This window comes from Nycticebus coucang, chromosome 1, assembly GCF_027406575.1.
Source record: "Nycticebus coucang isolate mNycCou1 chromosome 1, mNycCou1.pri, whole genome shotgun sequence".
NCBI classification, from domain to species: domain Eukaryota; kingdom Metazoa; phylum Chordata; class Mammalia; order Primates; family Lorisidae; genus Nycticebus; species Nycticebus coucang.
Window position 1 is genome coordinate 84478927 of NC_069780.1, and position 17125 is coordinate 84496051.

A 17125-nucleotide genomic window follows, 5' to 3' on the forward strand; every position below is an offset into this window, starting at 1 on the left:
AAATGGAGACTTTACATCCTTCGTATTAACCTGGATGAAAGTGGAAGACATTATTCTTAGTAAAGCATCACAAGAATGGAGAAGCATGAATCCTATGTACTCAATTTTGATATGAGGACAATTAATGACAATTAAGGTTATGGGGGGGGAAGCAGAAAGAGGGACGGAGGGAGGGGGTGGGGCCTTGGTGTGTGTCACACTTTATGGGGGCAAGACATGATTGCAAGAGGGACTTTACCTAACAATTGCAATCAGTGTAACCTGGTTTATTGTACCCTCAATGAATCCCCAACAATAAAAAAAAGAAAATGCATTATAATATAGGTTAAGGGAGAAAACTTGGTAGTAGATTAGTATGATCCTAATTTTGTTAAAATAGTCAATATGACATCTTAGCTAGGCTGTGGCAGTTAGTGGCAGCTCCTCTCCGAGCTTCTGGATGCTGCCCAAGGATGACAAGAAAAAGAAAGATGCCGGAAAGTCAGCCAAGGAGAACAAAGACCCAGTGAACAAATCTGAGAGCAAGGCCAAAAAAGAAGAAGTAGTCCCAAGGCTAAGTTCAAAACAAGCTCAACAACCTAGTCTTGTTTGACAAACTCTGTAAGGAAGGTCCCAGCGATAAGCTTGTAACCCCAGCTGTGGTCTCTGAGAGACTGAAGATTCGAGGTTCCCTGGCCAGGGAAGCCCTTCAGGAATCCACAATAGAGAGCTTATCAAGCTGGTTTCAAAGCACAGAGCTCAAGTGATTTGTACTAGAAACACCATGGGTGGAGATGCCCCAGCTGCTAGAGAAAATGCCCGAACAGGCCCAACCAACTGTATATCTGGACAAATAAAAACCTTGTTGAACAATAAAAAAAAAAAGAGTCCTAGTATTCATTTTAAATTTGTTATAACATAAATTATTTGGAATGTCTAAGAATTCTAAAAATAATGCAGGATTTAGGGGAAGTTTTGTTGAAAAATTAACTCAGAAAAGACAGAATAGTTGGAGAAAAGGCAAATTTACTTAATGTGTATTGTGGGAGCCTTCATAAAGAAGATCAAAATACACAGGGGAAATTGTCCATTTTTATGCTTAGCTTTAATAAAGTATAGACAAAGGTGGGGAAGGGACTGTTGGAAGAAAATTGAACCTATTCTCTGTTTATTCCTTTTCCCTGGTCGGGAGCCTAGTAAGGAGGTAGCACCCAGAGGCCCTGGGGTCCCCAGCAATGGTTCTGACCCCAGGACTGGGAGGGCCTTCGAAAACTTGGGCTTTCCCAGATTTTCCTATCTTCTCTTCTCCTCCATGGTCCCAAATTGTTTCTGTTTATCTCTGTAAACCTCTTCTAGTTTTCTTCCTCTCCCTTAATAGCATATATGCTTTGTTTGAATGTAGGTAAAAATTGTTTATATAGTTAATTTCGTATGGGTATTCTGTTTTTTTTTTAGAAGTGTGTATTAGGTGTTTTAGGTGGGTTGAGAGTTATTTCTGTTCATTAGTGTTTTTATATCCCTAAAAACACAAGAGTTGACCTTGTTAAAGAGAAGTCATCCCCAAACAAGGGGTGACATGACTCCCATCCACAGCTTGAGCAACCAGAGGCCTATGAAGAGAAGCCTGGGATGACTCCCCAAGGTGGGACTAGCCCTGAACCTCAGCTACTGCTCAATATCTTGAAAATAAAGAAGAGCAATGAGGATGACCCTGGGTATTTGATTTCTTCTAGTACGGGGAAATTTAAGATAATTCTAGGTTTGTCTAGGACCTTGACTAAGTGCAACTAATTGTAATACAAAAAGTTTCACAGTGTCTCTCAACTCAACCCTAATTTATTGCCTTACTAACCTGGGGACAAGTGCTTCCAATGTGGACAGGCTGGTCACTTCAGAAAGGACTGCCCTCAGTAGTACTGCTGGCTGGGCAAGCCACCTGGCCCTTGTCCAAAATGTAAGGGTGACCATTGGAGGGTGGCCTGTCTCCAGAGGCGAAGGCCTCCTGGGCCAGCGATCCCATCCGCACCCAAACTGGACTGAGGGTGCCCGGGGCATCTCATGGCTCCAGCTTGTGTCATCACCCCTCATGAGCCCCAGGTTCTCCTTATAGTGGAGGGCCAAGAGACAAAATTTCTTCTGGACACTAGAGCAACCTTTTCTGTACTTTTATCCCCCAAATCTGTTAACTATACAGGGGGTGTCTGGAAAGCCAATTACCAAATTTTTCTCTCAGTCTTTAAGATGTAATTGGGATGACTGTTCTCTCATGCCTTTCTAATCATGCCTGAACATCCTGCTCCCCTATTGGGGAGGGACATACTAACTAGAACAGGAACAACCATTTGTATCCATGAGTACCCTACTACATTTTCACTTTCAACACCAAGGAAGCTTTTCTCCCCTAGGGATCTAGTCATGATCAAAACTCTTCCCTCTAATTCACCTTCCCTAACCCTGACTTGGGAAGGTCCCTTTTCTGTTATCTTATCTTCCTCTACAGCTATTAAAGTTATGGGAATGGATTCCTGGATACATCATTCACGAGTAAAATCCTGGAGGAAAGCAGGATTTTCTCCACCTTCTACGAAAGCAGACTATGAAGAGAACCAGCCACAGTCCACCTACACTTAAATGTCATCAAGCCACACACAGAAAAGATCATTCCTGTCTAAGACCTGATTCTATCATGAGCCCCTGGATCATGCTCCCTCTGCAGAAACCTAGCTGCCCCCCCATTATCACCTGATTCGGCAGGAAGCAGTTAGATTGAGTCTTCGCCCTTATCCTTAATAGCGATTAGAGTTTCCACTCGGAGAGGGAGAATTGATGCAGGACAAGGCAGCACCACGACCTGCTGCCTTAGCCCTGGAGGTATAGATGCTCCTGTGGATGGAGGAACCAGCTTCCTGGAAGGGCCAGACACCTGCAGGGGAGATGCTGGCATCTTGCTGTCTCTTCCACATGGACATCTAACTGGTCAGTTTTATGGATGGCACCTTGCTATCTCCTCCATAGGCACTTCTGACTGGTAAATTTCCTGTCAGTTTCCAAGGTCTGAGAGTTCATTGGACAGCTGGCTGTAACTGATAAGACTCACGCCCTAGCAGAACAACCCCCTGCCACTATATAAACCCCTGAGCAGAGAGCCCAAAGACAGACCTCAAAGAGGAAGCAGGAGAGCTTGTTCCCATCCTGGGTTCTCTCTGCCAGGAGGTTTGGTTTTTGTAGTTGTTGTAAGTTTTATTTCTGTAAATAAATCCTGACTTACCACTGATCCTGGTCGATTTATTCTTCAAATTGCCGAGACCAAGAACCTGAAATTCCGGTATCACTAACATTCATTTTAAATTTGTTATAATATAAATTATTTGGAATTTCTAATAATTCTAAAAACTAATGCAGGATTAGGGGAAGTTTTGCTGAAAAATAAACTCAGAAAAGACAGAATAGTTGAAGAAAAGGCAAATTTACTTAATGTGTATCCTGGGAGCCTTCTGAAAGAAGATGAAAATACACAGGGGAAATTGTCCATTTTTATGTTTAACTTTAATAAAGTATAGACAGCGGTGTAGAAATATGAGCGTACACAAAGGGTGTGGTGTAATGCTAATAGACCAGGTAGGGTAAACCCAGTAAGGTCCTACTGTCTAGATTCTTCCTGGCTTCTCTGAGTAGCATTCCTTCCTTTGGGTGTGGGGCAGGGCTCTCTTTGAAATTGATACAGAGTTTCTCTCATTCAGGGCTGGACAGGGGTCCCCTTTCCAGGCCTAAGCAAACTGTCTTTTCCTCTCCAAACTGCGCTCTGAATAAACGTAAGACAGGAGAAAGTGGTGTTTCCAGCATTGCATGTAAGCTAGGTTCCCCTCTGCAGGGAACCTCCTGCAGCTTTTTCCCTGAGAGAAGGAACTGCATTCATTTGATAATACATTATTCATTCAGACCCTCACTGCAGTCTGTCAAGTCCTGGCCAAGTGTAATTCCCAAACAGAATAAAACCCCTAGAAGAAAGACCCATGCAGAGACTTCCCACTTGGGTCTTGCCTGCTCTGCCAGAGGCTCTGCTGCCTTTCCTTCCTTCCATTACTTTCTATCTAACAAATCCTGTCTTATCACTGATCTCTATGGTCTTGGGGTTCATTCTTTGAATCTCTGAGACCCAGGACCTGCTGCAGAAAGAAACTCTGGCACCAAAATGAGGGTCTTATAATTTACAGTCAAATAAGATTCTTCAGGTAATTTCTTGAGGGCCACTTTTTACACAGAAAGGCAAAGGGAAAGTTAGAGTAATAATTTTCTTAGGTTTGTGGCTGGCTTTCAGAAAAAGGGGTTCTGGCTTCTACGACCCACCTTGGGGAAAAGAGAGTCTAGTTTCTGTAGGTATCTTCCAGGACTGGTGAATGAGTCTGACAGACAGGAGGGCAGGAGAAGGTCAGACAAAACCTTTTGATTCGGAGGCTGTTTCTGAGTCCAGCATTGTGGTATATTGTTTCCTGAGCTGCAACAAGAAAAGAATTACAAACGTATATATTTTAGATACGTTGCAGTTATACATTAAATTTGAAATATAGTCAGAATGTCTCTGAAAAAGTCTTTTCTGCATTCTCATTCTTTCCCCCATCTTGTTTTCTCTGCCCTCAGCAATGATTAATGAATAATTAGGTGGAAGAAATACTGTTTATTAAGTTAAGAAAAGTATGTGTCGGGGTGGCGCCTGTGGCTCAGTCGGTAAGGCGCTGGCCCCATATACCGAGGGTGGTGGGTTCAAACCCAGCCCCAGCCAAACTGCAACCAAAAAATAGCCGGGCATTGTGGCGGGCGCCTGTAGTCCCAGCTGCTCCAGAGGCTGAGGCAAGAGAATCACTTAAGCCCGGGAGTTGGAGGTTGCTGTGAGCTGTGTGAGGCCACAGCACTCTACCGAGGGCCATAAAGTGAGACTCTGCCTCTACAAAAAAAAAAAAAAAAAGAAAGAAAAGTATGTGTCTTATGCAATTTATCCTAAATATTCATGTTTATCCTTTTTCTTGGTAATTTTTAGAATTATTAGAAACTTTGCTAATAGACTTGGTAGCTGAGAAATAACTGAGTATTTCATTTATAAACATGCAGAGTAACTAACTGATCCATGCAGTTTGTTCATAGATTTGAAACTGTTGTATCGAAAACGGGCTCTGGCTCTCTGAACTTGCAATGGACAAGATTCTTCATTCTTACTTATGCTGGAGGCTCAAGCTCAGGAAGAGAGATCCAGTTCCCGTCTCTGATAGATGAACTATGGCCTTTCATTAGGGAATGTGCCTCCATCCAGAGGGAGCCGAGGGATGACCTGAGCCCTGGTATCCCCAGCGGTGCAGTGCTGTGCAGAATGAAGAAAGATTGACCAGAGGGAGATTCTGACTGTGAATGGACATAATGTGGCTAGAAACATTCTAGAATCAGGTTTCTCCTTTATCATGTTTAAGAGTGTCTGCTAATCTACTCTTAAATCATGTTTAAGAGTATTTACTAATCAGCTGCAAATGAAAGTCTACTGAAATCCAAGTAGACAAAGCTCTGAAAATGCTAAAGTAATTGAAAATACTGGAAATTTTAAAATTACCCAACAAACATTAATGTTCTACAATCCACCAAATCACCTGCTGTCCAAAATATTTCATAAATATGAAATCATATTTTTCTCATTTGTTTACAGAGGGGGAATTTCAGCATATTAAACAACTGTCCAGGAGAGGAAGTTGATGACAGGAGGGACTGTAGCAGAGGCTCTGTAGGGAGGCAGGAGGTATACAGGCAGTCTCTGTACCACCCAGTTTCCCTGTGAACCTAAAACTGCTCTAAGAATAAAATCTTTTTAAAAAGTATTTCCCTCTGCTCTCAAAGAATGACCTCAAAAAGTTATTCCAATTATTCATCAACATACATCCCTGCAAAGATGTTATTCTGTTAATTGTGTGTCCCTGAGATGCATGTGCATGTGTGTATATGTGTATAAGTTTCTGTGTGCAAGTGCATCTAGAAGAAAGTTCCATTGTCAACATTTTTTTTTTCTTGAGACAGTTTCATTTGTGCCCCTGGGTAGAGTGCCATGGCGTCACAGCTATTCTTAGAGATGAGTTCTGGCTCTGGCTCAGGCTGGTCTCGAACGTGTGAGCTCAGGCAATCCACCCGCCTCAGCCTCCCAGAGTGTTGGGATGACAGGTGTGAACTAGGGCACCCGGCCACCATTGTCAACCAATTTAAAGTTCTGGGTCTCCCTCACCCTTTCTCCTCCATGAGAGGGACCTACTTTCAACTGTCTTTGAACTGCTCTAAACTTTCCCTTTGTTCTTCTTAATAAAATCTCCTTTACCCTGAAATTTCTGCCCTGCGGGCTTTTGTGTCTCCTTCCCGCTCACCTTTCTCCTCCATTAGAGGGATCCACTTCCAACTCTCCTTGAAAGTGCTCTGAACTTTCTCTTTGTTCTTAAATAAAATCTCTCTTTTTTACCTTGAAAAAAAAATTCAAGTTCTCAAATTAAAATACACTGAGAGGTAATATAGTGTAAGTGCTAAATTTGAAGTATTGGTAAAAATAGAATTTGGTTGAATTCCAGTTCCACTTTTTGCTGATATAACCTTGAGGGTGTCTCTGAATTGTACCTCACTGTCACGAAAGCTGGAATAACACGTGCCTCGTGGGCGTGGTAAGAAATGAACCGATTAACGTCTCCAGGAGGCTCTCTTCTGCTACTTCTGTTCTTTTGCCTCTTCAATCTCCCACAAAGATTTTTTTCATTTAGTTCTTACATCTTTTCCATTTTTATGAAGTGAGAATTCTGTACTCTGATAACAGCACAGATAGACGGTATAAATGTGTGGAAACAGCCTAGAAGAAAGAATTCACAGCTGTCACTCAGCACTGTGTGACAAAGGGCCATTATGATAGTGACGTGCATGGGGTGGGGGACCAGGGCAGGCGTCTGGTGCAGAGCTGGGCTTGTTTTGTACTTTCTGTATTGTTTGATTGTTTTTTTCTAACAACAAGCATGCATTCATAGATTACTTAAACAATTTGGAATAAATGAACATTTCAGGCAAAGATAGGATTTACGTAAATTTCTTTATTCTTTGGACAGTGTGTACAGGGAATAACATTATTGGCAGAAAAATATTCTTTATAAATTAATTTTTCCAATAGGTATAGTGCTCTGTCTTCTTGGTAAATGTACATATTTTTCCAAAGGCAATAAATCATTTGTGCGGTTTTCCTTATTCAGTTAAGAGGATCAAAATATCTGCTGAAATGGCTTTCCATTCTGTGATCCTTATTGCTACACAGAGTTTTAGGATTTGGTCACTGAACAAAATGACAAATCGAGGTAAGGTCATTATTCAAAAAAACAAACGGCAAAAGAAGAATAACAAGGTGAGAAGCTGAAAGGCCATTTAAATGACCAGATATTATTCAATTTTGGAGGCATAATAAAATTGTCAGGAGAGAAGAATATTTGACTATTAACTTCCAGATAGTGTATTAAAAAAAGCCACTAAATGTTCTAGTTTCTCCCTTGATAAGAATACTACACAAAACAGAAATCATTCTTTTTTTCTTTAAACCTTCTCATGTAATACGTAAGAGGGCATGCTTGTAAAGAGGATACAAATAAAGAATTGAAGGCGTGACAAATATATTAGATGCTTACAGAAACTTTAAACAAACAAACCAAACTACCAACCAACCAAAACACTAACGCTTCCTGAGTCCTTCCCATGTGCCAGACACTATCCTAAACACATTTCAGGTCTCATTTTTAAAATACCTTTAGCTATACTTGAGACTCTTATTATCCACCATTCACAAAAGAATTACCAAAGTCAATACTAGAACTTGCCAAATAATTTAGAATTAGAAATGTTTAATAAAAAGAAAACAAAAACGTAGATTTTAGGACAAGGTATATAACAGAAAATAGAATTTGATGCCAAAATGTTGTGTTATTTCACATTTAGTTTATGTATTTTTAAAATTATAATCAGTATAGTTAAATATCTCAATATATATACATTTTTTATTACAGGAGCCCACCACAATGCCTAGCTATTTTTATTTTATTAATATTAATATATTTTGTAACAATTATATTGGTTATACATAGCAGTCATTCTGTTTTTAATATTTTTGTACATCAGTAAATATTTAGCTTTTTATTTTTATTTGGGTAAACTATCAGACTAACAGCATTCTAAGTTACTGGACTATGTGACTGGACTACTTGGATCTGAGGAAATAACAATATCCTTGAAAACCCAGGTACAATTAAAATTATCGTATTATTTCAGGACTCATATTTATTACCACTGCGTTACTGCCTTGGGAAGCTGTTAATAATGTTTAGTAGGCTATGGTTACAAAATAATTACTTCTTTACATATTATAAATTTAATCTCCAGTTATATTAAGAACATACATGTTTCTTAGTACTTAAATTTAAACTTAAGAGAAAAAAATAGTTAAAAAATATGCATTCCATGTCACACCAGTTTGATTGTCTTTTAATTATATATGAATATGTAGAGGTGGTTTTGGAGAAATACAAAATGTAAAAGTTTATGTAGCAGTCAAAGGGTCTTCTGTGGGTTGTAAAAAATAATAAAATCATCAACCAGATTATTAGAAGCTATTTTAGTATATCTGTCATATAACATATTTTGCTATTAATGACCTCAATATCAACATATGTATGTAGACCATATAGAGGTAAATCTCAGTGAAAATCAAGCTCAGAGAAAGTGGTTGGAGGGTATGGGTACATTCACACCATTTGGGAACAGTGCACACTATTTGGGTGAAGGGCACACATTATAATTCTGATTCAACCTATACAAAAACAAACTATGTAACAAACTATGTAAACAAAGCATGTGTATCCCCTAATATTCTGAAATCTAAAAAATTTAATGATTAACCCCCCAATATATGTATGTATATATAAATACTGATACGATATATGAAAGTAAAAATAGAAAGAAAATGCTTTCCTATAAATTTTTATACTCTACATAGGTAATGATTGCGTATCACATAAACATACTGATGTACAGAAAAATAAGGCAGAAATGCAAAAGAAAAGTTTATGTGAATTAAACGTCAACAGAGAAAAAAAGCCTAAAAATTCAAATCATTGAAATAGCTGATTAACATATGCATTGCTAAGGATAAGAGCTAGCATAAAATAGTCATGTTCAGGACTGGTGGAAGATATGATTTAGAGTCCAAAGAATTTGGGAGGTAAGGACAGTAACATATCCTTAGGAAACAAACTCCCAGCAATACCACTGAAGACAGCATGGTGTTTAGGTGGGTAGAGGTGACTGAAAGAAAGCCTTAGGGTCAGGAGAGGATGGAGACAGCTGGTACCTTGTGGATGGAAGGTAGGCCTAGCAGAGGTGGGTGGGTGGAAGGAGAAAAATTACTTTCAGCTGCAGTGTTTTCCTCTGTGGCAGGTGCAATTTGAGTTTATGCTCAAAAGATCATTTTAGAGGGAGATGGTTAAATGGTTAGTAGGCTATGGATAGGAAATAATTGCTTCCTTACATATTATACACATCTGGGAGATGAAGGGTACGGCCAGTGTGAGGGGCCCAAGGTCCTCTCTCTGTACATTCATCATAGCAATAGTCTGGTTAAGACTTCAAATGAGTGTTAATGAATGTTGGAATATAAAGCTAACAGTGTGGTTTGTAACTACCTCGCTAAAAGATTCTTTCTACAAACATGTCTCCAAGTATATTGTTAATGAGTGTGTAATTTAATGGAGTGCCATGCTAGAGGTTATGGACAAACTAATTTGGTAATGGTATTGAATCAGTAGCTCTGTCATTTTACTCAAATTACATTAGGATGCTAACAATGGATGCTTACATTTTCTCTTCAAATTGACACTTGAGCAAAGCCCAGAATTAGAAATCACTTAGTGTCATGACTTGAATCACTTACTATAACTTTTCATCTCATTTTGAAAATGGTTTATTATGCTCTTATTTTTCTTACAGATTCAGAGACATTGGACAGATGGTAGAAACTTACCAATTTCAGATCACTAATTTTGCATATAAGGACAGTAGATTTGACAGAGAGAAAATAAAGTGAGCTGTCAAAGTAGCATAGTTAACTAATAACTGAGGCAAGAGTAAAAGAAGATCTCCAGAGTTGCAGTCCTGCACTCTCTTCACCTTGGCTCGGCACCCACAGCTCAGTGGTTAGAGTGCTGGCCACATACACCAAGGCTGGCAGGTTCAAACCTGGCCCAGCCTGCTAAAACAACAATGACAACCACAATAAAAAAAATAGCCAGGCATTGTGGCAGGCACCTGTAGTCCCAGCAACCTGGGAGGCTGAGGCAAGAGAATCACTTAAGCCCAAGAGTCTGAGGTTGCTGTGAGCTGTGATGTCATTGCACTCTACCAAGAGTGACATAGTGAGACTCTGTCCTAAATAACTAAATAAATAAATAAAAAGGATAATAAATAAATCTTCCATCTTGGTTTTGGATAAGCTTTGATGACTAAACATCTAGGACAGGAAGGACAAGCAAAGAACAGTCAGTGAGTGTGGTGCTGTGAAGCCAATCTTGTTTATTCCATGGCATCTCTACATCTAGCCAAGTTACCATTATTTCTCTTTTGAAATTGGTGATCAAACTGAGGGATCCTGTCAACCAATTTTATTTTTCTGAATAGGTTACTAACATCCCTTGACAAAAACTTTGATCCTAAGGGCCGATGTCCACCATGTGAGAATAGCTTGTGTTGGGTCCTGGGATAATTGATGAGACTGAGGGAATGGGGTCTCCAAATACTTCTTTGAAATTAACCTCACAGTGTCTGCCTCAGTCATCAATTTGATTGCCCATGTGACTGGGGCCGGAGAATTTATATCTTCTGAACTGTTTACTTAGATGCACCAGTTAATTCTGGAAAACCATGTACAACTCCCCAGAATTTCAAATTTCATCATATACTATATCCACTTTTTAAAACTCATCTCAAGGGGCTCGTTTGATTATCCAGAGAGCTATTCCCATGAAGGACTTCATACATTAAAAAGCAAAAATTATAAAGATGTACTTATTTAAAGTCACGCAGTACTAATAATTGTGTTAATATGCTTTGAACATTATCAAACGTGAAGAATGGTATATGTTACCTACCAAACATACTTCTATTAATTGACAACACAACACAATATATAAGGATTCCATGAGGAATTTAAAATATTTGTCATGAAAATCTGGACTATATTTTTGTATTTTTATAGTTTATTGATGTAAAGAAATATTTAACATTTTAAACGGACTCTATTAAAGTGACAATATATAGAATGTGTATCTCCTGTATGGAACTTTGCTGGCATTGTGGCATTTAGCAACATAGAGGGATCTAGCATGTTTCTTCACAAAGCACTTGAAGACGGAAGGGTAAGTCTATAACAATGCAAAGGGTAGTACCCAAGGTTGCGTCAGTATGCTTGGGAGAACAAGTAAGAGACATATTTTCTGAAAGTAATTCAATAAATTATAGCATTTGAGACAAATTATGAAGGCTTCTAGAGGAAAGGAGGAATTCAGAGACTTGAGCAAAGCAGTGAATCCTGTAATGTAGTTGATTTACCAAAGACCCTTTTCCTACCTCAGATATTCCCCCACCGTGATTCTGACTGAGCCGATTCCAAACAACGCTTCTACAGGACTTGTCATCTTTTCTCCCTGATCACATATTGTGCCTCCTTTGCATCAGTTATTTGTCATAGCACAATTTAAAGATAGGTGCTTCAGGACTAACGGGTGCATTGCTCGGCACCATTACATCAGACAGGTTTCAGCCAGAGGACAGTATGCCTTTAAATTCATTCTTTTGCTCAAATTGAATTTTCCTTTTTGCAAATCCATGGGATAGATTTTATGCCAAAATTTCTCTTGCACTCCTGCCACAAAAATTTAAAGATGAAATATTTAGCAGGTATTGCTATAGAACAGTTAATAATTGACATAAAGCAGCAGCAATCACCTGCTGTACGTGTTCTCATTTTGTTGTAAAGGTTCAGTAGTTTTGCAAATTATATTTGATTTGGGCTCCCATATGATACATTCTTCACATGCTATAATTACCCAGCGTTGGGTACAGAGATAATTATTTTAGAATATTTGAAAAATGGCTTATATAAAAAAGCATTCCTTTGTCAGGAAATTCTGTCTTTCTTTAGCAGGAGCATGGAAGATGTAGGAGGCAAAGATCTCTAAAATGATTCATTTCTTTGGCAGAACAAATTATGACCACAGTCTGTCCTCTTTGGAAATGATTATGCCACCTTTTTCAAAGTAAACTTATCTGCAAGAAGGAAATGAAAATATTTTGTAGCTAAATATCGATTGGCTCACTGGAAGGCCCTAATCTATTAAAGTACAAAATGCATTTGTGTCAGTGCTTTGATATTTTGCCAATGGGACGTACGGCTGTAAACACCTGCTGTGCCATAAAGGAATCGTGAGGCATAGCCCACAGCATCATCTATAAGAGCTTAATTTCTGCCTTGTGTTGCCACAATATAAAACAAGGAAAGGAAGAAAACATTCTGAAATGACTTAAACATAAATAAAAAGAACTTAATTTCTTATTTGCGAGAGTGTTGAAAGAGTATTAAGCATATCAATCAAAGCTTGAAATCTGGTGTGGAATGTGCCTTTGTTCTGTAGATTACTTACCACCTAGATAATAGGGTGATTACTCGTTTTACACTTGTTCCCCTATCAGAAAGATAGCAGTTCTTTTTAATGATAGTACATTTTTTATTTTATTTTTTATTTTTGCAGATTTTGGCTGGGGCTGGGTTTGAAACCACCACCTCCGGCATATGGGGCCGGCGTCCTACTCCGTTGAGCCACAGGCGTCGCCCGATAGTCAATGATTTTTAAACCATGCATGCCAAGAGCCCAGCATCAAGATATCTGGCCAAGGTTAATAGCTAGTTTAAAGATAGTCAACTAGGTTTTATAGCTGCAGCAATTTCCTATCACTGTATTAGCTTGAACACCGTCAAAGACTATCAGAAATTGCAATTCATTTCAATCTACCCACCATGTGCTTGTTACAGAGGAAAAAATACAAGCATAAAAGAAAGGTAAAACAGGGAAGTAACAGAAAGAAAACAGATTGAAAAGTAGGGTTAACTCAAATTGAGAGGACTAAAGAAGGAAAGATAGAATACAAGTCAATAGCTCAGAAGGAAAACGGAATCAAAAAGCATTTTTAGATCTGCTGCTCATATGCCAAGGGGACCTTCACTGAACTTTGATATTTATGTAGGATTACCTCAAAACCCCAAGCCCAAGTGACTAGAGAGGCCCAGACTTCTCCGAGTTGTCTCCATGTTCCTGGGGTCGAGTTCTTATGCCCACTAGTCTTGTCTTACTTTAATTCTCTATTTTCAAGGCAGGAAGGGAGGAAAGTAGAAGGGAGGGAAATGGACATTATGTGGTTAAGGACAATGGAGAATGGTAGGAAATGTGCAGTAACTACACATTGTTCAGGAAAGAACTCTCTTACATTATATATGACAACAAGCTAAAGAAAGTATCAGACTGCATTATTCTGTTTGGGAAAGAGAATTATAATTAGATGAGGAAACAGTGAGAGGCTCTGAGATGTTGTGTCTCCTGTACCCAATTAGTATGTTAGAGAAATGGATGTGGCAAGAAAGAATGAAGAATATCTCCAACAATTTTGGTCTCAGCAAATGACAGAATTAAGTTGCTCTTCACTGAAATGTGGAAAACCAAAGGCAGAGCTACTTTAAGAAAGATCTGTTTGTTTTGTACATGAGAAATTTTGAATATTATTCAGAGATCCAGTTGAAGTGTAGAAGTCTGTGGATTAAGCTTTAGGTAGAAGTCCAGGCTGTAGATTTAATGTGATTCCCCAGAATATAAGTAATGTAAAACCATGAGACTTAAGCCAGTGCCTATAGAATGAGTTTAGCTAGAGAAGGGATCTGAGATTGAGCCCTGGATTCTCTGATACATAAACACTGAGGAAGATGAGATGTGAGTAGAAATGGGAGGGAACTCGCTGAGGAGTAGAGGCAGACAAAGCCATCCTCTTGAAGCATTTATTTAGACTAGAACTTATGAAAAATTTTAACAATTAGGAAATGTGGATTTACTGTTGGATGTGGCAAAAGAAGAACAAGTAATCTGGTTTACAGAAGTATTGTTGGAGCTTGAGTCCTATTATATTTGGCTAGAGAACAGAAGGGGACATAATACAAAACTGGAAATGTTGACAATTCTTCCAAGACATTTTGCTATAAAGGGGATAATAAAATTAGGCAATTCTTGGAGAAGAATTCTATTGTAATTGAAAGATATTTAAGACAGAGATGCAGCATGTGTCAATAGTGATGGGAATGATCTAATTAAAGGCAAAAAAATGTACATGACAGGATAAAAAAACTGGGAAAATATGATACAATTAAATGTAGCATCCTAGGATCCTGGAGATTAGCAGCTATGAATTTAAATTTGGGCCTATCAACGGGGTACATGCATTTTTGCAATCATAAATTTCTAGGCTATAGTCAACATACGAGAAGAACTGTATTGAATCACGAAGTTTGAGATTTGTCTGTTGTCCTACTGATTCTAGACATAAAGAAATTACCCATTATGAAAAAGTCCAATTAAAACCATATTTATCATTGCTTATTAGAATTTCCAGAAAAATCATAAAATAGCCAGATTATATTTTTGTTTTTAATAATCCTAGTGACTTTTTATATTAGGAAGGTTATATAAAGCAACCATATGTAATTTTATGTTTCCTTATATTTATATGTAAAATCAAAATTTCCTAAGATTTTTGCTGACAAAGTTCTCATTCTCCATGACCTTAGAAGCTTTGACAATGGACAGAATAATTTTCAAAACTTTGAGAATTTGTTGACTTATTTAAATGTTTATATTTATAAACTTAATACTCTTGCTTGAGTATTAGATGATTGAGAACTCAATAAATTTTTCAGAAATAATTTACTTAGGACGTTGGTTACCTCCTAGCTCACATATTCCTTCTGGTGTCTCTTATTCTGAAAATCTTTATTTTTTGTACTGTGAACTTTCATATTTGTACAAGGTACTTACCCAAATGTTTTCCTCATTTTAGAAGAGAGGGAAACCCCTATGACTAACTGTGTCTAACATGGAAAATTTAGAAGTAAATAATACTCTCTTTTCCTCTGTGGACTCAGGGTAGACCAAGTTTACATAAGCTCATATACAAAAAGAGTACCAGGCACCAAAGGATTCAGTGCTTTCACTCATTTCAAATCTCCTAAAATACCACTTTCTACCACCTCCTACACTCATCACTTCCTACCTTTTGCAGAATGCTTGGCCATCTGGGTTTCCAGCTCATGAAGAACACAACAGCCTGTTAATTTCAGGTTGTGGCTTTCTGAAGGAATGTTTTGTTTTATAATCCACTCATAATTTGCATTTGCTTGATATTAGTATCTTTAAAATATTACAGATATTTGGTTCTCAGAATTTATGGAATCATGTAAACAGAAAAATTTTGAATAATTTCAATGTTTATAATACAAAAATCCTATGGTTTCAGAGAAGTATGACTATTTGATGGAGAAAATTACAAGCAAAATTTAACCAGTTTGAACAATGACTAAAAGAAGATAACAGGTGCCAACAGGAACATTAGTTTACTAATGGATGGGATATCCCGTTACACTTTCTATCAATTCTTGCTTCTCTCTTCAAAGAGATTAACTTAAAGATACCACCTATTCAATCAGGTTTTAATGAGTTGAGCTATCATACATCTCTGTTATTTTTGAGGCGGTTTTATATTTTAAGTTTTGAATAAGCAATAAATCTTCAAAGTTTGAACACCAGAAAGTATTAAAAGGTGAGTAGTGAAAAGTTTCTTTCTGCCATGGATTGAATGTTTGTTTCCCTCTCCAAATTTATATGTTGAGGCCCAAATTCTCCATGTGGTATTTGGAGATAGGGCCTTTAGTTTGAATGAGTTCAGGGAGGTGGGGCACCTATCACAGGATTAGTACCCTTTTATGAGGATGATGAGAGAAAGTTTCCTCTCTCTCTGCCAGTCAGGATACAATGAGAAATAGGCTAACCAGAAAGATTCTCACCAAAGGCGGAATTTGTTGACAAATTGATCTTGAACTTCCCATCCTTCAGAACTATGAAAAATATTTGTTGCCTAAGCCACCACCCAGTCTGTGGTATTCTTTTATACTTGACAAACTAAGACACCTTTCCACTCTTGATTCCATTCTACTTAGTACCTCCACTCAACAGGATAAACACTGTTATTTACTCGTTTGTTAGCTTCTATTTGTGTTTTTTTTCTGTGTATAAGATACCATATTCCAAACACATATTCTGTTTTTTCTTCCTTTTTACACAAACAACAGCATACAGCATGTATTTTTCTGCTTTTATTTAAACTTAACAATTATTCTGGCATATCTTTTCCTGTCAAGACAAAAAGATTTTTTACTTCTTTATCTGTGACTAATTTTCTCCCTGTAGGGAAATGTCATATGCTGCCTAACTAGCACTAACTTTTGATATTAGAAACATTGCTGCAATTCAGAAATTTGTGCATAGCTAATTTTTTCTATTGACTTGTCCAATTGTAGGTTTCTTTAAAGTAGGGTGTCTTTGTATGCGATATTAGTTATTAATACTTTCCCAGTTGGTTCTTGTCTTTCGACTGCTTTTTTTCTTTTGTCACCTATTAGTTTTCAATTTTTGTATCACTAAACTTACCAATTTTTATGGCTTTTGAATATTTGAATCAAAGGCACAATGGCCTTCCATTGTCCTAGTTTATGAAAGAAATCTCCCATATTTCTTCTCTGTTTCCTGGTTTCTTATATTTACATCATTACCGCCTTAGGAATCCATCTTTGTGCGAGTAGGAACACTTTCCCCCACCCTCAATCTCCACCCCCACAGAGATCAACACATTTGTTGAAGACTATGTTTTTCCATTTCAGACATACTTCAAGTCATATAAGTATCAGGGTCACTTTCTGAACTTTTTGTTCGGTTGCATTATTCTCTTCATAATTTTT

General features: G+C 37.9%; 1 pseudogene; it reads left to right on the forward strand.

Moving 5' to 3' along the window:
- Positions 1–439: 439 nt before the first annotated feature.
- LOC128590531 (40S ribosomal protein S25-like) lies at positions 440–2610 on the forward strand (annotated as a pseudogene).
- Positions 2611–17125: the final 14515 nt, after the last annotated feature.